This window comes from Rattus norvegicus, chromosome 14, assembly GCF_021556685.1.
Source record: "Rattus norvegicus strain SHRSP/BbbUtx chromosome 14, alternate assembly SHRSP_T2T, whole genome shotgun sequence".
Taxonomy (NCBI): Eukaryota; Metazoa; Chordata; class Mammalia; order Rodentia; family Muridae; genus Rattus; species Rattus norvegicus.
In genome coordinates this window covers 3268881-3291314 of record NC_141547.1, presented here as the reverse complement: position 1 = coordinate 3291314, position 22434 = coordinate 3268881, and the positions used below count along the sequence as shown (strand labels likewise).

Here is a 22434-nt window from a genome sequence, read left to right as displayed (position 1 = left end):
TGCGGGAGACTTGGGCAAGCCATGGGCAAACTCACTGTCAGTCTTTACCAATGCCAAGAGCCCGAGAAACACCACTAGCTCTGATGCCCACCACACAAAGGTCTACACTGGAAGAGTCAACCAAAGCCTGTAGAAGACACCAACCCATATAGCCAGAGGAGGGAAAGCAAGGCCCCTTAGAGACAGGCTCTGCGCATGTACATAAGCAAGTAATGACACAGTCTGAGCAGGGTTCCATACCGGTGACCACACAGAAACAGGCAGACTACTGACATCTGAGTTTAGATGTCCAGACTCCTTTTGTCCTCTCCCACACTCTTAGATAGCCTCACTCAAAGGTCAAAGGGAGACTTGTGACTGGGACATCTCCCAGCCACAACCTCCTTGTCTGATGTTGTAATTTCGTCTCCTTATCCTTGTCTCTTCTTGCAGTGTCACGACCTAGACCTGCCCTTCTAGTCACTTATCTCTGTAGTATTTAATTTTCCCCACGGATTTAATACTCATTGATAATCTCAGCTTGTTTTTCCCAGTTCCCACCCTTAGTAATTCTTAGTATTCACTTACCTATCTTCCTTATTCTCCGAAGTTGCTGGAATAAAGGAGCAATTATTTTTAACTGGCTGGTACTGGTTTTTCTCCTTTATTTTATGTGTGTGTGTGTGTGTGTGTGTGTGTGTGTGTGTGTGTGTGTATGCCCATGTGTCTGTGAGAGCATGTGCAGGTGCCCATAGAGGCCAGAAGAGGGCATCGTATCCCTTGAAGCTGGAGTTACAGATATCTGTGGGCCTCCCAACAAGGGTACAGAGATCCAAAGTCCCTCATGATTGAGCATCGAGCCTTGTTAATGACTGAGCCATCCAGCCACAGTTCCTCTAATTCCATAGTAGGCCTATGCATCTGAGTGATTGCTTCCACAGTCAATATTCTAGTCTTGGAGCAATGCTAGATACTGCATCACTGCCCTGACAAGTAGACTGAGAGCTCAGCTACTGAGCCGCACTCCCATGCCAGTAAGAAGGGAAAGCCCAATCTTACTACACTCTAGTCCCACTGAAGGAACACAAGAAGCCCCCAAACTCAAGGCAACACGATTTCTTCAAAAGGCACTGATTCCACAGTAATGAATCCAAATGAGAGGTGAAAATTCCAGAAAAAAAATTTCCAAAAAACTTTATCAAATGTCCGGTGAAATCAGTGAGATAACAAACCACTGAATGGAATCAAAGAGAGTACAAGTAAATGCCTTAACAAAACGAGAGCCTGTGTAGGGCATGAAAGAATAATTCAATTGTAAAAATATTAAAATGCGGGTTGGGGATTTAGCTCAGTGGTAGAGCGCTTGCCTAGCAAGTGCAAGGCCCTGGGTTCGGTCCCCAGCTCTGAAAAATAGAAAAGAAAAAAAATATATTAAAATGCCAAAAAAAATCAAAATTTCAGAAATGAAATTTCCAAAAGGTCAAAAAAAATTTTAATGGAAGGCTTTATCGATAGAATGTATCAAAGGAACAAAATATTAGGGCTTAAAGACAGCTAAGTGAATTAAACATCCAAAGAGGTTAAGATAAGAAGAGATCCTAGGAGAGCTTTATAACCATGTAACAGACCAAACCTACAAATACAGGCAAAGAAAAGCTGCAAGCCAAAGGCATGGAAAATATATTCAACAAATCACCACCGAAAATTTCTCAACCTTAGGAGAGGGGATAGTCAGCCAGATACAGGAAGCATTTGAAAGGCCAGAAAAGAACCATGTTATAGTTAAAAAGCTGAGTCCGCAGACAAGGAGAAGACACCAAGGGCTGAAAGAGAGAAATGTCCAGTCAAGCACAGAGAGGGAAAGCAGTTGAAAGAGCAGCTCACACCTCAGCAAATGTTTTCAAAAGTCAGGAGAGCATAGAGGGACTGTATTCCAGTCTCTGAAAGGAAGTAGCTGCCAACGGGGTCGTTTTATTTTTAAAGCTGCATAAATTGTGCTGTGGGTGGTACAATATCATTTGTATACGTTTGAGGTCTACATCCACGTTTGTGATGATTTATCTCAACCGTTAGCTATAGGCTATGCAGAAAGACTTGGGAAAGGGCATCTGGCCATACCTGTGGGAGAACATTATACTGGGTTAATTGAGATACTCTGCGTGGCCCCACTCTCGGGGACAGGATATGGGCTGTATAGAAGTGAGAAGGAGAGCCAGACATAAACTATGACTCATATATCGCTATTTCTTCCCTGTGGATGTAAGTGATGGTGGCCACGAGTTCCTTCCTCTGTGACAAACACAGCCTCAAACCCTGGGCCAAAGTAAATCCACCCTCCTCCTCTTAGTTCCTTTTGCCAGTCTTCTGTCACAAAAACAGAAAGGAAACTAGGATAATAAGAAATCCACATGTGCATGACTTCTGTTTCCAGATATGCAAGCACACAGAGAAAACATTTTTTCTGAAAATACACACAAAGAGGAGGAATATGATGGGGCTATGATGTCACTTGATAAGGGTATCGAGTGTACCAATGAACAAATTAAGTGGAATGGTATCACAGTCTGTGAGGTCCTTGGCACTGAGTGGAAATATTTCCTGCCTTCTCTTATAGCTATAGCAATAATTCCTCCCTGAACCTACTCTTTCTATTTGAGCCCACACCATTGGTTCCTTGTGCATGGAAATAATAACTGGAGACCTTAAGTGGAAAACCCCTCTCTGCCTGAAGTCTTCAGATGAAAAGGAGTAACTCGGTGTCATAAAGTTGGCGATTGCCAGATGGGAGGAGTCAGGCAGCCCATCCTCTCAACCGGTTCCCAGCCAGAATGAATAGATCTAAACTTTACTCTTATAAACATTTGGATTTTCTTCTTACATCCAAAACACGGGCACCATTCATTTATTATTATTATTATTATTATTATTATTATTGCCTTTTTCTTGCCTCCAGATGAGAAAACAAAACAAAAACAATCAACAGAAATCTTAAGGCTATCAAAATCGGATCTTTCACTCTGAAAGGCTTGTACTTTGCTGAATTTTCCGCCCTGCCTCTACTCGCTCTTCAGAAGAAAAAAGGGGTTTTGAACATGAAGAATCAATAGCTTGTGTCAAAACATACTTTAAAATTGAAAATAGACGAAACTCATCTCGTCTCAGGATGCAGCCTCATGAGGCGCTTACTTCAAATGACTGAGTCCCGGCGCGCAGCACTTGCGCCGGACCAAGCAGGACCTGCTTCCTCCTAATGCTCCATGCCGGGATCTGGGCCAAGTTCCAGGACAGAGCCCCACCCCACAGGCCCTCATCATTTTTTAATTGCCCGTGTCTGTAGTTCCTTACCGCCTGCCACTTAGTATTCGTGTACGCTTCCAAACAGCTGCCGCACCGTCCCCCTAGAGGCGTGTTTCTTATACCCTTACCTAGTTCACAGGGCTGTTGGAAAGCTTAATTAATTAATGTTTCCTGAATGCCTTGAGGTTTTCAGATGAAAAGTGCAAGGTGGAACTGTAGAGTCTTATTAAATTTCCATTATTTTCCTGGAAATGGAAGCCGCTTGCGTAGTCTGGGTCCCTAGCAGACAGGACCCTCCTAGTCCCCCATGCCTTGTTCAGGGTCTTAGATCATGGTTCAATTTTACTCCACCCATCGCTTCAACCCACCGTCTGAGAAGAGGAGACAGATCACTCAAAATGTCACACAGGGGTTATGTGTCAAGACCACATTCTTCTCCTCCAACCTGTAATATTTGCATACGACAAAGAAATATGCAAATGGCGACACGGATGATAGGCTGCGGTCCGCACAAACCTACGTTCAGCATATATGTAGTAAGAAGTACATGCACACGAGCACACGGCTTCTGTTTTCTGAACATAGCCGGTGACCGTTGAAATCTCAACCGTCTCCCACAGGTGTGTGATTTAACACTCTGACCCCAGCTTGTAGGGATGTTTCCATGGCTTGGAGGGGGCGGAGCCTGTCTCTGGTCACATGCTGGTCACACGCTGCTACCTCCCAGAATTCTGTCTCTTCTGCACGACAGGCGAAGACTGCTGAACATTTCAGTCAAAGTAAATCTTTCCTCCGTTGTTTCTGTCGGACATGTTTGGTCACAGCCATGGGAAAGTAACCAGGACATAGGTGTACATAGAATCCTTTTCCATGAACTTCCTCAGGCAAGCCATAGATAAACCTGTCTAGAGTAGACCTGGAATTAGCTTTTGGTTTAAGGGAATATTATGTTTTGTTTTGTTTCTTGTCCACCTTTTTATGGCAATTTTTTATTATTTTTTAAGATATAAGGAAATAAAATTCTTATGAGCAAGTGCTATTGACACACTTCAAAGAAAAATCCAAAAACCCAAATGGGGAAGATCATAAATGTATATCCAACATCCCCAGAAGACAGTGAAATTCAGATTAAAGTAACATTGAAACTTCACCCAGCCTATGAGCCACACCTCATTCTGGGTGTTGCAAGAGTTTGAAGCCAAGAGCAAATTTATAAACCCCATAAACCATCAGTGTGCAGTCACATGACAAGCCGTGCAACAAGCTAGAACACATCATGTGACCACCTATGATCTATAAACCCATTCCTGAGATTTTCTCAGGGCATGTGGTGTTTTCCTGTGACTCTGTGATTGAACCTCAGGACTTAGCCTGCAAGGCCAGCACTTGGCCACGAGTCCTCACATTACATCTTATTGGTAGATGAGCTCACTGAGTTGCCCAGGCTGGCCTTGATTCTGCAGCATTTATAGACCTTGGATATACGATCCTCCAGCCTGTCTCCAGAGCTGCCCTATGCCTACAGCATACATGGCTATAAATTCCATTTCATAATAAAGAAGCATTTGTATGTAAGAGAGGCTTAAAATATTTATAGCTGTCATTTTAAATAAATTTTTGAGGTTTTATTTAGACTGGGTCTCATGTATGGTAACCCCAAACTAACTATATAGCCAAAGTTAGCCTTGAACTATCTTCCTGCTACCACCTCCCAAGTGCTGAGGTCTTGGGCATGGGCCACACCCTGAGAAGCCTCGCTTTCAACTGCCAAAATAGTCTACACATTGGTGAATAGTAAACTCAAATAAAAGGTATGGATGTTATTGAACAAGGATTGTGTAGCATAGGAAATAAGCTGGAGCTACTGGGCCAGCACAGAGTATTGTATAGTGTGGTCTAGTGCAGTGCTGACTGGGACGCTTTACTGTGGAGTGAGTGCATACAGTGTCATTCCTGTGGAGACAAAATGAGATGAAACGTCATATTCTGATGTGCAAAGACTTGGAGCAAAATTTATGCAAATGAGTAAACTTCAAATTCAGGTAGGGGCCCTGGGGAGGAGAACATTGAAGGCTGTCTGTGAGTGACTATATATATATATATATATATATATATATATATATATATATGTATATATATGTATGTATGTATATTCTACTGCTCTGAAGTGGTTTAGTTATAAAGTCTATTCACCGGGTATTATGGTTCCCTAAGTACCGGTGCTTGCAATACAAGTATAGTGACCTGACCTTGTTAGCTTTAATTCTTACCTTGAAACAGCCTAGACTCATCTGAGAGCTGAGTCTCAACCAAGGAATCGCTCAGATTAGACTGACCGGTGCGCATGTCTGGGAGAGAGCGCCTGAATGGCTAATTCATGTAAGAGGCCCTGCCCACTATGGGAGGAACCACTCTCTGCTTAGGCAATCTCAGACTCTGTGGAAAAGCTAGCTAAACATGAGTCTGAGCAAGCCTACAGCACATCCATCACGGTTTCTGCTCAAGTTCCTGCCCTGAATTCCCTCAACAATGATCTGTGACCTGTGAACTGAGATAAACCCTCTCTTCCCTAAGCTGCTGATGGTCAGAGAATCACAGAAACAAGAAGGAAACTGGAGCACGTCAGCGCCCACATAAAGGTGGGAGAAGTGAGTTTCGGATTTTCCACTAAGCCCCATGTGTGTGGCATGTGCACAACACCCCAGTAACGTTTACAACTGAACATGTAAAAGGAACTACTCACACCAACTGTAAGTGCGCCACTCCGGTGAGTGTCAGCCGTAGGGAGACCGGATGCCTGGAGCTGGGAAACATGTAGAAGTCTTATGTGGTTTGCACTCGGTTTTGCTGTGACCATAAAACTACCTTAAGAATAACATTGATTAAAAAATTTTTAAATACTGTTAGCGATCCTATGTTTTGTACATCTGGCATATTTCTTAATATTGAATATTTAGGAAATGACACTTGGTATCTCGACTTGCTTTCCTCTCCGAGGCTCATTTCCTGTGCCTGCATTCCCACCGTTCTGGTGTTTGTCAACCTAACCTTTGAAAGAAGCTGGTGAAACCCTGGGAAAGCTGAAGGTTTGGCTGTTGCCAGCGCCACGGTTCCTCGAAGGGAATTTGATCTCTTCCAGGTCAGTCAGACTGGAAAGCTGGGTAGAACTGACCCTTGCAGTCACCAAAGATGGCCAGACTTTGACTGCATTTGAAGGAGTTATCTGTACAGCAGACGACTGCTTGAATCTAAGAACAATCTAACTTTGAGAATTTAAACATCTAAGCTTTAGATAAATCCAGAGACAACTGTGGGAGGACTCTGTGTTCCAAATAGGATCTAGAAATGACATCTTAAGTCTTCGTGAGCCTGGTTTTCTGGCGTAAATCTGAGTAAAGAGTTCTGTGATGTTCTTAGGTCAAATGAGGACAGCAAACTATAGGTTAAAAAAAATTTTTTTAACACATTATTTGGCATTAAACACAACTTGAGGCAGAGGAAAGCCCTTTGAGAAAGATAAGGCAATGCAGCTGACAATTAGCCCATGTATGTTCGCTTCTGTAATTAATGGTATAGTTGGGGTGATTGGGTTAAAAAAAGGGTTAGACAGTCAAATAATGACCACCGTGTTGGAAGAGCTGGGAGGATGCCTCTGACCAGTTGTTGATACTCATGTGACCCAGAACCTGGCATATAGTCCCTGGTGTCTCCTTGTTGAAAGGGGAACAAGCCTTTCCATACAAATCCAGTTATAACTGGACACAAATAATAGATGGACCTAAGTGTGATGGTAATATGCTTATAATCCCAGTACTTGGACGTATGACTCAGAAACAGCAGAAGTTTGAGGCCAGCCTACAGTGAGTTCAAGGCCAGCTGACTAGGCTACGTGACAATTCCCTTTCTCAACAGTAACAACAGCATCTGGGAGACTATGTGAAGAGTCAGCCATTGATTGCTTTTTCATAGTCAAACCACATTTTAGTAAAGTAAAACCTTGTCAGTTTTGCCATGACAGGGTAGTTTGTCCTTTTATCATATGACTCTGACCCCTTCCTTCTCTTCCTGCCCTTCAGGAGCAACCCCAAGGAGGTAGAGACAGTCACCATGTTCCCATCGGTTCGCTGGCCCCGCCTTGACAAGTTTCTTGGGCGTTCTTCTTCTGGGACTCACAAGGCTGAGTCTAAATCCCAGCAGCGGTGGTGAACTGCTCCAGGCTCTCCCCTATCCTCTAAACCAGCTTTGTTTGGTTTTTTAGCTCCACTGGAATTCAGTGAGAGAAGGCCTCATTGGGTCAGCTTTGGCGTGTAACAGAAATGAGGTAACAATCAAAAGGTTGTCTTTCTGAGCTGTAATTCGGTGTCTGGCAGGAGTAATTTGAGAAGATTGTGTCCACTTCCAGATGCAAAACCAAACAAACAAGGGGGGAGGGAGCCCTGCTGAGAGACATTTTCACATTAAAAGGTGCTAAAAATGGGCTAGATCTCCTCGCAGCCCTGTTGGAAGTCTCCATTCAATTTTTAGTCATTTCCTCTCTGTCTGCTGACTGGTAGCTGACTGCCCAGGCAGAGGAGGAGGCTAGGCTGGGAGCTGCACCTCCATGATGACCTGTAACTCACGGAAGAGCAAAAATGAAAAAATAAACAATGTTTGTCCTGGGCGGTTCCAGGTGAGAGCAGATGGGGGCCGGAAGATGGGGGGGAGGGGGGAGAGAGAGAGAGAGAGAGAGAGAGGAGAGGAGAGAGAATACACCCCTAGTCATGTCCTCTTCTACACAGCTATTGGGGTGACTTTTTGAGGCTCATTAATGAACATGGACATTCTGTGTATATCATTAAAATCCTCTGTAAGTAAAATATAGATGTTATCATGTGATTCCTGTCTGAGATGGCAATTCTGTCTCCAAAAAAAAAATCTTTAAGCCAATAGAGAGTTTCATATTTAAATAAAAAGAGAGTCACCAGGGAGCACAGTGCATCAGACACAGAAGGGGCTGTGATGGATCCCAACTCCAGATGGGGGCAGCAGTAAGCAAGGCACTGGTCTCTGGGAAGGGGACATAGATGCTCCTCATGGAGCAGGTATTGGGAGCAGCCATGGATGCTCTGTGTGTGCCCAGCTCTAAGGGTGGGGTCAGGACAAACACTGTGGACATGGGTAAGACCCCAAAGACCTCCCATGCCCATTACCAGGAACACACAGAGAGACGGGGGCTGCATTTTTAGTCCCATGGGAATTTGGATGCCATCAGCTTTTGCAAAGTTATTTGATGAGGATGAAAAGTTATTTGATGAGGATGCAGACCCAAGCCTCCAGCTCTTCCTCTAGAGGAGGAAGGCCACACAGTTCCATGGTTACCTGTCCACCAGGCTTTTTAGTTCCCTCCCTTGCCATGCTAAGTGGGAGTTCTTCAAAAGTGGAAATCGGACCACATCTCCCTGTGAATCTCAGACACCAAGCAGTGTCAATTACACAGGATGTGTACAGCAAACACCTGTTAAATAAAAACAAACAAAATCGTGTGCGGTGTTTGTGTAAATATCTAAGGGTCTGCCTCTAGACATGATTCATGTTTACAAAGAGTAGTCTTCGTGTTTTCATCCCCAGTGTCTTTGTATATATGAATGCTTGGAAGGATGGATACATGGGTGGATGGACCAACTGGTTAATTGATCAATGGACTGATGGGCAGATGGACGAGAACTTAGGATTGGAGATTTCACACAAACACCCACACACACATACACACACACATACCCATACACACTCACATGTCCCCACACACATACACATACTCATTCATACATTCACACACACTCACACATATACAACACTCACACACATACACAATCATGTGCTCACACACACATACACTCATATACACACTCACATGTCCCCACACACATACACATACTCATTCATACATTCACACACACTCACACATATACAACACTCACACACATACACAATCACGTGCTCACACACATACACTCATATACACACTCACATGCTCACACACACATACATATACACACACGCATACTCACACATATACAACACTCATACACACACACATACACACACTCATACACACACACATACTCCGTCACATATATTTACACACACACATACACACACATATACATACACATACATACATACACATACTCATTCACACACTCAAATATACAACACTCACACACATACACATTCACATGCTCACACACACATACACTGATACACACACCCACATGCTCACATCCACATATATACACGCTCACATACACTCACATATACTCTCTCTCTCACACACACACACACACACATACACACACAATTATTCTCCTTCACAATTTACAGCACATTGAAAATATCTAGCAGCAGTAGCAGATCTTGACTTCTAAGACCACAATATAAGAGATTCCTAGAGAAATGATTCTAGGATGATTCTGGATCTGGAATAATCTAGAATATTGAGTGATTACAGAGCGTGAAATAATAATGACCTACAGGGGGGTTGTCCAAAGAACTCTGTTCCTATAACCACCTGAGCAGCTCCAAATGTCAGAGTCTGGAACAATTTCAGCTACGCCATAAAGCACTGTTGGATTACAGCCCAGAGTGATGGGAGAATTGTAAGTCTGACGCTACACAAAGACCTAACAGATAAGTTGAACAAGTCTCCATGTAAAATTCTAAATAATTTATATAGATGTATAGGTGTGCAGTGTACTGTACAGGAAAGTGGCACACTATTTCACTGACTTACGAAACCAACACCAGGAGACCAGGAGCGATGAGTTCTGTTGACATCAAGTACCCTGGATGCTATCAGATACCAGTAGCGGATGGATGGCAGTTTTGTCTGCTTCAAATACATAATACCTAAGTCTGCTTGTGAGAAAGACATGAGGAAAATTGAAGGTCACTCTGAAAAACATAGAGTCCCTCCAGAACATCGAAATCATCCAACAGAAGGAGCTCGTCACAACCCCAAGCACAAGCAGGGTGTGAATTAGACCATGAGACAAAAAAAAAAAAAAAAAAAAAAAGGGAATTAGCGGAAGAGCACAAAGAGCTAAAAAGGTCTCAGACCTGAGTCAGGATCCGGTGGTAACATTACTTTAACTGTGAGGCATGCCTTCTGACCATCTAAGACATTAGTGACAGGGAACTTTGGGTAGAGAGGACCTGGGAATGGTCCATACCATGTTTGCAACTAGAAGATGTGCCCCACCACACCAGGCTAAGGAAGACAGGCATGGCGGGAAGAGACAGCACAGTTGCCTTGACATCTTACTTCAGTGCTTCTTCCTAAGGAGCCTTTGGTGAATTTCAAAGGCGGATCCTAAGGATTTTGTTTCTCCCGTGAAGGCTCTAAAGTAGAAAAAAAAAATCTACCTCTCAGCACAAGTAGACAATGGTGCCGCTTTCTTTGTTAATCATTTCTAAGCCTTTGAGTCATTTGTTCCCTCCCCACCCCCGCCCCCATCAGACATCTTACTCTAGCACAGAGTGTGAATGTCCGGCCCTGTGACCGATGTGATTATTGAAACTCTTCCTGCTTTGGACTTTTCCTTTCCACAGCCAAGAACAACCTCAGATAACAACACTGACCCCCTCCTTCCCTGGCAGGGACACCCCCTTCTCCTCCTCCAGGCTGCAGCATTACTAGTCCTCTCTGAACTCACCGTGAGTATTGAGTACAATAGCTGAGGCTGGGGGATGGCCAGTCTTGGGAAAGACGGTGACCAGGTGCAGCAGCCCAGCTGCTAGGCCTACCTCAGACTGGGCCCTTTCTTTCAAAGATCTGAGTCATTTCCTCCGACCCCTTTATGTCCAATTGAGATGAAAATCGGCCTTTCTGTTTGTGTCTCCATGCTCCTTTGGAGTCTAATGTCTACCTTATCCTTCTGAACTCTGATCCTGAAGGGAAATATAAAGTTAAGGTCAGGAGCCTGCCTGAGACCTCAGAGCCCTCGGCATGGCAGGAGGCCACAGAGAAATCCTTGGCTCTTCCCAAGGAAAGCCTGGGCATGAGCAATGACTGGCAGGCCATTTGTAGAGCTGTCTGAACACCTTGCAAAACACAGTCCTTTAAAGCATCCCCCTCGGTAGCTAGCACCCTACACACACCATCCAGAGAAGAGACGAGTGACTCAGGCAGCTAAGTGTCTGACCGCATCCCTCAGGGTCCGTTCATTTGCAGAAGGCCATTGCTTCCTGACCAGCCACGGAGCTGACTGGGAAACCCTTGGTTTATTTCCCTGCACACACAACTCTAAATTAGATTGTAAACAAGGGTCTGTGAGGGAACAAGCAGACGCAACTTTCATAATTATCAGAAGCGTTCGTTCTCATTAACAAGGGGTAATTGTTTCTGTTTTGTAAATTGATCTGGGATGAAAGAGGTTAGTTAATAATTTATACTGTACCAAGGAAAGGGGGCTGTGAAAAGACTCTACGGAAGGATTTGAATTAAACAGTCTCTCGCCCTTTTAATATCTCACAAGAGATCTTCTGCGCTGGTTCATTTAATTTAGTGGACACTGCAGTGTGGCCCATTGATTGCAGACAAAACTTCTGAGGGCCTGGTGCGCACCCTGTTAAAACGTGGGAAGAGAGTAAAGTTGGATGTGAATTAATTTGATTCTGTACATAATTCTTTTTCAATGGGATTCTGTGTCCCATTGCAGAGGCATGAAAAAAGGAGACACTGAATTTGATCGCTCAATATTCATCTACACTTTCCTCTCTATGGGCCCAATATGCTTGGCTTAATTAACTTTGCTCAAAGGTGAAACAGTGCGCACCATCTGCTGTGAGACAATCACATTTGTATGCCTCTCAGAATAATCCCTTTACCACTGGAAACAGCTATCATCGAGTAGCCAAAACACAAACTTTCAAACTTTTCCCCCCTTCGCAGAAAAAATACCACATCCACTCTGGTCCAGAGCTGGAAAACCCGCACGCAGCAGAGAGAGAGGCTGTTGGTTTGCTGTTGTTGCTGCTGTTGTTGTTGTTGTAGCCCAACTCCTTGCTCGCAAATGATTTTGCGTTCGCCTTGTCTTCCCTCCTCCACCAAATTAAAAATTCTGCATGCTTCATTTAAAACCCAGCTCAAGAATGATCGCACAGCGGGGCACCCTCCTTTGCTCCTACCTCTTAATTTCAAACCAGTAGAAGGGTAGGAAAGTGGTGCCTTGAAAAGACCCATCAAGTCACCCAAAATCCTAATGCAAAATATTGAGGCAAAGTTTAGCCATTTAATTTTTTTTAATCAAGCCTCAAGGACCACACAGTGTTATCAAGGGCCTGCTGAACTTGCTCGAAAGCTGGGTCATTATTTGATCTTTGTGGCTGGTAATCTGATTATCTCATTGTGGGGGTAAACTTCAGACCCAATCTTGTTAGCAGCTGGCGAAGCTGGATTAGGACAGCTACTGAGCTGGAAAGTGAACTGAGCAGTCCAGCTTTGGCCTTGCTCCCTTTGAGCCCACAGTTGGCTACTTCGGGACGTGTATATACTTTTGTGTCTGAATCAACACTTTATTCTAGAATCTCGCACCACAGAGTAAACATGTTCCACGGTGCTACTACCAAGCCAGGCTTGGGTATGCGAACACGGTTTTCAAAGATTCGCACCTCCATCTAGACTCTCCCCGTAGCCTCCTTCCCAAGAATCTGACACAGGTAACACTGTGGTCAGAAAAGTCTCCAACCCAAGATATTTAACGAAGGAAATTAATGAACCGAATTCTTTGCTTTGAGATTCACACTCGACGGAGTTGCTAAAATATGCAAATTCTCACAAGAGTTGTGTGGTCCCCTGCTTAAGACACTCCGGAGTTTTGCTTGTGGTCTCACTGAGGCATTGACTGCCGGCGTTTACAGTGAATGCCTAGCCCCAGCAAAGCCCAGAAAGTCTTGAATCATAGCTTGAAAGGGTTCAAAGGATCGAAAAGACAAAAAGAGACTAAGCTGGGATTTTTATGTACACTGAAAAGAAGAATAAAATATAAGTTCCTGAATGCGGGCTGTTATGGCGATGCTGCCCCTATCAAAGCATTGTGGTGCTGCGGAAGAGGGTGGGACACTGTCTTGCACACCATATGCAAAAGAGAAATAGGAACAATTTAGGCCGTCGGTGATTTTTGTGACATGAAACACTGAATACTCTTTTCTGACGCACTCTTGAGTGAACAAGGAATTCAAAGAGTTTGAACTCCAACAAGTTTTCTGCCTCAATAAGCCATAATCACCCCCAAAGAACTGAGTACGTATCAGAGTGGTCTCTGCTCTCACGCCTGCCCAGGGTGGGTTTTGCTGGCTATTATGAGGAGCATCAAAGCAAGGGCTCTTATGCTGGCTCTCCTCTAACCAATTCCACTAGGATCTCAAGTCTTTGGTGTGATTTCTGAAACTCCCCCCACCCCCAAGCTGATGGACAGCGTTCCCAAATATCAACACCGTGCACAGTCATCAGGGAACCACAGCAGAGTACGGAGCAAGTTAGACAGCAAGGCAGCTTCCAGAGGCAGCATCTTTGCTCGGCCTATGATGCCACAGGGGTTGTTCAGCAGCTCAGACAATGGTCCTCGGTGTATTTTCAAAACCGGACGAACGAACGAGGCAGCCTGTGACTCAAGGGGAAAAAGGGGGAATTTACGAGAGGTCATTTGCCTAGAAAAGTGCTGGATTTTAAGACCACTCTTGTATTTAAATTTATCTCCGTCCCTTTCAGGAAGCTCCGTGCACTTCCATAAGCTTCCCGATATTTAAATTTTAATGTGCGGAATTTTCAGCTCACTCGTGTAGAAATTCTCAGTGTTAAATATTAAATAACAAAGACTAATTGCGTTTCGGCATCCGATGGCTAAAAATTCAGCTCTGTGGAAGCATGTTATTAATCATTAGCGCCCTTATTTTGTGTTTTAGGAAAAACAGGCACCTATGTGTTAATTTCGGATGGTTAAATGGTAATTGAGTTTATGAATGGTCGACCACTGTTATCACAGCACTGAGGAGTATGCTGATGTGACCACTGGCGAGCTAATAATCTGAACAGAGCTGCTATGGCCTTTCATGAAACTGGTTGTATCTACCCTTAAGAGCAATGGTGGCGTTTCTGAGATGCTAACATTGCATAGCCAGTCAGGACGACAGCGGTAACTTCTGCCTCTGTGACACAATCCAGCAAATTTTAAACCGAGAAGCAGAGGGGGAAAAAACCCTGTTCTCCTTATAATTAGAATTCAGCCAACCTATAAATGTCCAACTTAAACCTAGAGTCTCTCTGTAGCTAAGTCTTAGCATATGTTACCAGCGAAGTGTCACCCTCCTCGTTTTCAAATGGAAGAGAAAACGTGCCTCCGGGGGCTTAGGTTATCTAATAAAACCCCAAAGTACAACGTATAGTTTTTCAGGAGTAATGGGGAGAGGCACTGAATTCTTACATCTAATTTTAGATCTGAATTTGCAAGGAACACCTTTTAATTAAGCATGACATTTGACACACTCGGAGTTCGAAGTCACCTGCATAGCTTCACACCTGTGAAAATCGTAAGTTCTCAGTGCAGCTTAACACAGCGGGCCCCCAGCACAGCACGCCGGCTCTGACAGACGCTGCCCCGAGAGAATTGCTTTCCAAAGAATGTGGTTATGGGTTATTTTCCTAATTGTTGTTTTTGACCTAACCAAAAAGGGGTCTGAATTTTTCCTTATTAGCTTGTCAGAATATTAGAAGATTCCCCATATCGGTTTTTTTGTTTTGTTTTGGTTTTGGTTTTTGGTTTCTTTTTTGGCTATATCAACAGAGACTTTGCCAGTAAATGAGGGAAATGTATCCACCTATTATTAGAAGACACAAAACGAATGAAAATAAAGGTGAGAAAGTATATTTATGGCAAACATTAAAAGTCATTAAGATGTGATGTTCTACTCACAAAATCTGCTAAGTGTGTAATTAGATATTTTAGATTAGAAAAATAATAACGATCTATTTCTACTTGGCATCTCTTTCTTGGTGAGACGTATATTTAGAACAAATGATTATATGATGGAAACTAAGGCTGCAGTTTCTGCTTACCCAGCACTGGCCACAATAATTCAGGATCCCAAGGATAAGGTAAAAAAAAATGTCAATCAAAACTGTGTATTACAAACAGACGAGGTAAAGCAAATGAGGCTTCAGAGTATGAAGAGAATAAGGTTTGACAGCACAAGGAACTGTAGCTTCCCACTCAGAGCAGGAAAGAACAGCTTTTTTTTTTTTTTTTTTTTTTTTTATTAACTTGAGCATTTCTTATATACATTTCAAGTGTTATTCCCTTTCCCGGTTTCCGGGCAAACATCCCCCTCCCCCCTCCCCTTCCTTATGGGTGTTCCCCTCCCAACCCTCCCCCCATTGCCGCCCTCCCCCCATAGTCTAGTTCACTGGGGGTTCAGGGAAAGAACAGCTTTTAAGATACGCCGGTGTCAACACCCACCGTAAAGGTCGCTCTCACCCCAGCAACGCCCTGACTGTTCTGAGTAGATTCTGAACTGAGATTTTGTGAAATGGTCTAGAGTGAGTTTACAAACAAGCGTCCCGCACAAATGAGCACCCTGCTACCACGGGGAGGCCAGTGTGGTGAAGGCTCGCCCTCTGTGTGGCGCTCTTGTGGGATGGTAGAAATCTTAAGGGGCGGAGTCTAACGCCCTTGCAGATAACGGTGACTCCCTGGTCCCTCTCCCTCGCCCATGTTCCTTCCAACCATATGTGATGCGCAGTTTTGACACAACCCAGAATTGTCCGGTGAACGACTCTTTGTAAAGGATTGTGTACATCTCGTTCACCCGTGGGTACGTCTCAATGGCCTAAAATGACGTGAGAAGACCTGCCATCAGCCCAGAGAAAGTACAACGGAGGGGGAGAAGTCTCTGGGTCTTCCCTCACTGGAGCTTCACTCTCGCTGGCAAGTTCACCGGCCTTGTGGCTGCCACTCCTGACCCTTCCCTGATCTTAAAACCAGCTTCCTCCGGCTTCTAATGTGGACTGAAGAACAATAGTTCTTCTCTGCCAAATTGGGACTGCTAAGGCGTCCAGTCCGGTGGACAGAGTGAGATCCAGATTCTCAGTCTCTGCAACATGACATAGACCCTGCTCCAGCCGTACCGTGTAAGCCAACACAAGAGTGTTCCCTTTAATATATATACATACATACATATGTATATATATATATATATATATATATATTAAAGGGAACACTCTTGTGTTGTATGTATATGTATGTATATGTATGTATATGTATGTATATATATGCATTGCTGCTGCTATGTTCCTAGAGTGCAGCCTGGCTGATGCACCAGGGTAGTATGGCCTCCTACTCTCCTGCACTGCATCAGCACAGACCCAAAGGCCACGAGAGCCAACAGACTGGCCACAGGCCTCCGAAACAACAAGTCAAGGCTAACTGTCTTTCTTTCCAACTTGATAATCTCAAGCATTTTGTCATAGTAATGGAAACCCAGCATCCTAACTTCTTAATGTCAAAAGATTATATATATATAATATATTATATATTATTATATATTATATATTATATATTTATTATATATTATATATTATATATTATATATGTGTGTATGTGTGTATGGGGGGAGGGGGAGAGGGAGAGAGAGAGAGAGAGAGAGAGAGAGATCTATTTTATTTTAATGAGTTTGTATCATTTGCTTTAAATTCCTTCCTAAATTGCTTTCTAAATTGGGGCCCTCAAATGATCCGACTGACCACAAAAATAAAACTACTTGCAAAGAGGAAGCATACCCCTTGGACTAAGGATTTTGTGGTTATGAAACAGAGTGTCTGATAGCAATTCACAAACACAATGGAATTGTTTAAACAATGATGATTGAAATCATAAAACTGCACGTGTGTGTGTGTGTGTGTGTGTATGTGTGTGTGTGCGTGCGTGTAAATGGTCAGTGTGCTGGCTAAAGGGGATCTTTAAATGATGGAACAGAATCTAGAAGATTGACTCTATGAACATATACACACACATATACATATCTGTATGCACATGTAACAAGGAGGGTGACAGCTTTATGATGGTCAGCTGTCCTGGTCACTGACCCTTCTCTCTTGTTCAGAAATACTTAAGATGCCTCTGTGGTCTTTATGAGGCATTCACCTCTACGCTCAACATAGGGCTAATGTTCCGCTAACATTAATAAAAGGTGGCATGGCGGTTCGAAAGAGAATGGCTCCAATAGGCTCACGTATTTGGATACTTGGTCCATAGTTGATGGAACTGTTCGGGAAGGATTAGGAGGCGTGGCCTGCTTGAAGGAGGTGTGTCCCTGGAGATGACAAGCTTTGAGACTCATTCCCAGAGTCTCTATGCCTCCTATTCATGGTTTGCGATGTGAGCTCTCAGCTGTTCCCATCACCCCTTGACCTGTGGACTTGAACCCTCTGAAACCATAAGCCCAATTAAGCACTTTCTTGTATAAGTTGCCTTCCTCCTGGTGTTTTAGCACAACAATAGAAAAGCAACTGATACAGATGCTTTCAGGGACGGTAATTGTAATGTCCCCATTGAATTAAAAAAAAAAAGGTCAAGTAACAGTAAAGGACAGCTCTCTGTGTGATTATAGGAAGACAAGTCCTGGATTTTTAAGGCAGTTATTTAAATGAGGGGCCTAAGTCTTCTCTGATGGGAGCCACAACCCCTACTTGTTTGGTTCCTTTGTTCATAACACTGCTACCCTAGTTTATAGCCTTCAAGTTCTGTGCACTATGTTGTTGGAAGGAAATGATGCCATTAGATTAAATTTAATTAGTTTTCACAAAAGCTATTACATAGCAAATACAAGAGATGGCGGTAGGCGTAATATCCTTACTACAAATAACATCCTTCAGCTTACCAGGGCCTTTAACACTACAGTAAGGACCCCAGTAAACAAAGGTAGCATGTTGGTCGAGGAAAATTAACAAGTACAGTTTTTAAAAGTATGAAAATTTTTTTGTCTGTTTTTTGTCTGTTTTGGTTTTAGTTTTTTGTGTTTTTTTAATTGCATTTTTTATTTACAATTTAAATGTTATCCCATTTCCCAGCTTCCCCTCCAGAAACATGCTATTCCACCCCCCTGCCTCTATGAGACTGCTCCCTCACTCACCCACTCCCTCCCACATCCTCACATCCCCTACACCGGAGCATCGGAGCATCGAGCCTTGACAGAACCAAGGGCCTCTCCCCCCATTGATGCCCAACAAGGCCATCCTCTGCTACATATGCAGATGGAGCCATAGGTCCATCTCTGTGTTCTCTTGGGATGGTAATTTAGTCCCCAAGAGCTCTGGTGGGTCTTGTTGGTTGATAGTGTGTTTTTCTTATGGGATTGCAAACCCCTTCAGCTCCTTCAATCCTTTCTCTAACTCCTCCATTGGGGACCCTGTTCTCAGTTCAATGGTTTGCTGGGAGCATCTGCCTCTGTATTTGTTAGGCTCTGACAGAGCCTCTCAGCAGACAGCTGTATCAGGGTCCAAATTTCTATATTCTTGTAAAAAGAAATTAAAATTGTCAGAGAAAATGGAGTGCTGACATGGATGTGCTACATAAAGTCTATAAGCCAACCATGCTCACAGAAGAACCAAGTGCTGGTTCATCTCCTCACTCACCTGTCAAGGTTGTTGACAGAGGCTGTGCTGAGAAGACCCAGCAGATCGACTCGGAGACTCAGCGGCGTGCCCTGTGCCAGAATACTCTTGGGCTATAAATGCTCACACAGCCTAAGTGATCACAACTCCGGGGATCAGTGGAGGATGCCGAGGTTCCTGACTGACTCTCTAACCATTTCTTCAGGTAGTTATAAAGTATCTCTCCTTAATTGAAACAATGTTTCAAGGTCTTACAGAGACTTTTAATATCACAGTTTCAGCTTCAGTTCTGTTCTACCAAAAGGAAAGTTTGGGATAAGACCTTGAGGAAACTTACTCTGGAGAGGATTCCAAGGAAGAGAGAAACCAGGAGCGTGAGCCAAGATAGGGAGGGAAAATAAAATAAATGTGTTGCTAGGGGCTGCAGAAGCGACTCGTGGCTAAGAATGTGTACTGCTCTTTCAGAAGACCCAGGAGTTTAGTTTCCAGCTCCACATGGAGACTCACAACCATCTAAAACCCTAGTTCCGGGGAATCTGACCTCTGCAGGTTATCAGGTTATGCATGTTGTACACACACACACACACACACACACACACACACACAAACACACACACAAGCAAAATACTCATGCACATAAATATTATAATAATAAGATATTATAATAATAAGATACTTTAAAAGGCAGTTTATTTGCCCAGCTTCCCAATGGGAAGTGGGATCTGACTCTCCTCAGGACTCCTGAGGACCACGTTCATCCGAACAAATGACAGGAAGCTGGGCCAACGGCCACTGGGTCTCGTACCACACTGGCCAAGGGTTGACCTTGAGGTTATGACGCCCTGACATTTCGCAGCTATGCTTGCATGTAGATAGAGTCGTCATCCAAGAAAGCCCTGGGGACGAGAGCGCAGAGACACCTGCCGCCCAGCTTCAGAGCAAGGTGAGTGTGAACTTGTTCAGAACTGTCCACCGCAGCAGCCACTGTAAGCGGAAGCCGGCAATGAAACGTGACACTGGGCACCAGAGGCACTCACTGCTCACATCACCATGAGCAGATGCAGCCAAGTTACAGCCCAGGGAGCAAACAGGCTGCGGTCGCCAAGACCTAAAGACAACGCTAACAACTGCACGTTTAAAGCTGACAGCACTAACAACTGCACGTTTAAAGTGCATGGCATCTCATCACTGATCCAAATACTGAGAAACAGTTTGTATATCTTTCCTTCTCCAGCTCAAAGAGCCCAGTGGGCAGGATATTGACTTCTGTGTGTCTACAGCTCTTAACAGCTCTTAGACTCTATCCAGTGTGCCGAGGATTCTGATTCAAGATGGCTGACCGATGCCATGTTTCCCCATTCTTCCCTCAAGTCCAAAGATTGAGACATGAACAACAGACAGGAACCTTCTGATCACGTAAAGTAAATAAACTAATTAATGGGGGAAAAGAGGAACCCTTCCAATCAGCTACAGCACTGGATGCAGAGGTGGTTCCTGCCGACCAAAAGAAGGGACCTCTGGGAATCTAAAGGCAGTGAAGACAGTGGTGTCATCTCTGTCCCACTATTTGACTTGGCTTTTGCTGTCTTATGAGTCAAGGGCTGCACGCGGCCACCTTGCCACACTCCAAAAGCAGAGAAATGCCGTGTGAAGTCTCAAGCAGACAGAAGCCCCCAGCTTTAGCAACTGCAGTAATGAGCCCATCACTTCTCTCTTTGTGGTAGCTGTTGTTGACAGAACTCTAACAGACACGAAGAGTCTGCAACCCCTAAGACATGTATTTTCAGGTCCCGTAGACTCCCTTAGAGTGGAGTCTGTATGACTAAACACCTGACTCCTGCCAAATGTGGTAGCGAAGGCTGTGACCTGAATACAGAAAGATCACTGTAAGATACAAATTATTTTCTTCTTCCTCACACACGAAGCCACACTGACTGCTTACTAAGAGATGGTGTTGTGCTCTTCCGTTCTCTCTCTCTCTCTGTCTCTGTCTCTCTCTGTCTCTCTGTCTCTGTCTCTGTCTCTGTCTCTCTCTCTCTCTCTCTCTCTCTCTCTCTGTGTGTGATGTGTGCCTGTATGTATGTGGGTGCCTGTGCATGTATATGTATGTGCGTGTGCATGAGTGGGTATGTATGCATGTGTGTGTAATATGTATTTATGCATGTGTGTGCATTGTGTGTGAGTACATATGTGTGTATGTGCGTGTACATGTGAGTACCTGTGGGTGTGTCTGTATGTCTGTGTGTGTGTGTGTGTGTGTGTGTGCCTGTCTGTCTGCTGGTACACACATGTGCCCTCCTGGGCCTGTGGAGGCCAGAAGTCAATCTCAGACATCATTTCTGTGTTGTCCATGTAGTTTTTGAGACAGAATCTCCCACTGGCCTTAAACTAGACGAGTAAACTAGGCTGGGCAGTGAACTCCAGAGACCTTCCTGTGCCAGGCTCCCCAGCACCCGGATGACAAGCAAGCCACCAAGCTACTACATTCAGCTCTTTCTCATGGGGAATGGGACTGAAGTCACATCCTCATACTTGCAAAACAAGGACTTAACTGCTCGATCCATCTTCCAGGCCCCATCTTCCTGAGCCATCATCAACCCAGCCCATCCTCCCACATTATCAGTATGAGGAGGATGGGAGATCCGAGGTCTTACATGCACACACAGCTGCAGTTTGACAGTGAATTGTAGAACACTCCCCATGATATCCTGTCTAGCTCAAGAAATAGACCTTGTAAAAATTAAAAGTACAGATGTCCAGAAGAAAACGAAGGTCTGGAGCAGCAGGCGGCCCCATTCGAGAGCAGCCCACACCTAAAAAAAAATCACCTGTGCTTCTTCCCCAGAAGAGAGCACATGAAGACATGAAAATGTCAGTTCCAACAGGAGAGATACACAGGTGAGAGCTCCTCAGAGTGGTGGAATATTTCATCTACCTTAAGGAGCCCAAGAAAAGAGAAATGACCTGTCCTCACCCTCGCCAGTGAGAACCAGACAAAAGAAGCAGCCTCCAAAGGCACAATCTAATCCTCAGAACCTGAGGACACATTCCGCACAAGGAAAGGGGGAGTTCGTAAAAGGCATTGCATGGATAATCTGGTCTTCAGCAGGAAAGGAAAGCAGGGAGCCAGCTAGTGTAGAGTAGAGAAGGAAGCAGGCACCCACAAAGCTATTTCTGACTCTGAACAGAAAGGAGGGTCGTGAGCCAAAGGCAGGGCAGAAACTCAAGGCAGCAACCTGCAGGAGCTGACACAGAGGTGTGGAGGGTTGCTGTCTACTGACTTGTCTCTCAGTTCATTATCAACTACCTTTCTTAGACCTCCCAGCATAACCTGCCATGGGGTGAGAATCCTAGTGAACTAGACCCTCCAGAGTGCGGTCATTAATCAAAAGAAATGTCCCCACTGACTTACCTACAGGCTAATCTGATGGGGCACTTCTGCACCTCCTCAAGTGAGGTTCCCTCTTTCCAGATGACTCTAGTCTGTGTCAAGTTGATGAAAGAACAAACAGAAA

General features: G+C 44.3%; 2 long non-coding RNA genes across 4 annotated transcripts in view; one reads left to right on the top strand and one right to left on the bottom strand.

Annotated features, from left to right (window-relative positions):
- The first annotated feature begins 3946 nt into the window (after positions 1-3946).
- LOC102551594 (uncharacterized) lies at positions 3947-8791 on the top strand. Of its 3 annotated transcripts, XR_015637689.1 has the most exons (4): positions 3947-4055; positions 5851-6043; positions 6274-6415; positions 7353-8791. It is a non-coding gene; the product is annotated as an uncharacterized LOC102551594 (long non-coding RNA). The 3 variants fall into 3 exon arrangements; XR_015637687.1 differs by lacking the exon at positions 3947-4055 and having other exon boundaries at positions 5675-6043; XR_015637688.1 differs by lacking the exon at positions 3947-4055 and having other exon boundaries at positions 5697-5924; positions 7353-8134.
- Positions 7611-22434, bottom strand: part of LOC148001183 (uncharacterized) — a 56269-nt gene continuing 41445 nt past the window's right edge. The window contains exons 4-5 of the long non-coding RNA XR_015637686.1: positions 8635-8770; positions 7611-7884 (exon numbers count right to left, since the gene is read on the bottom strand). This is a non-coding gene — a long non-coding RNA (uncharacterized LOC148001183). The remainder of the gene's footprint in view (positions 7885-8634; positions 8771-22434) is intronic.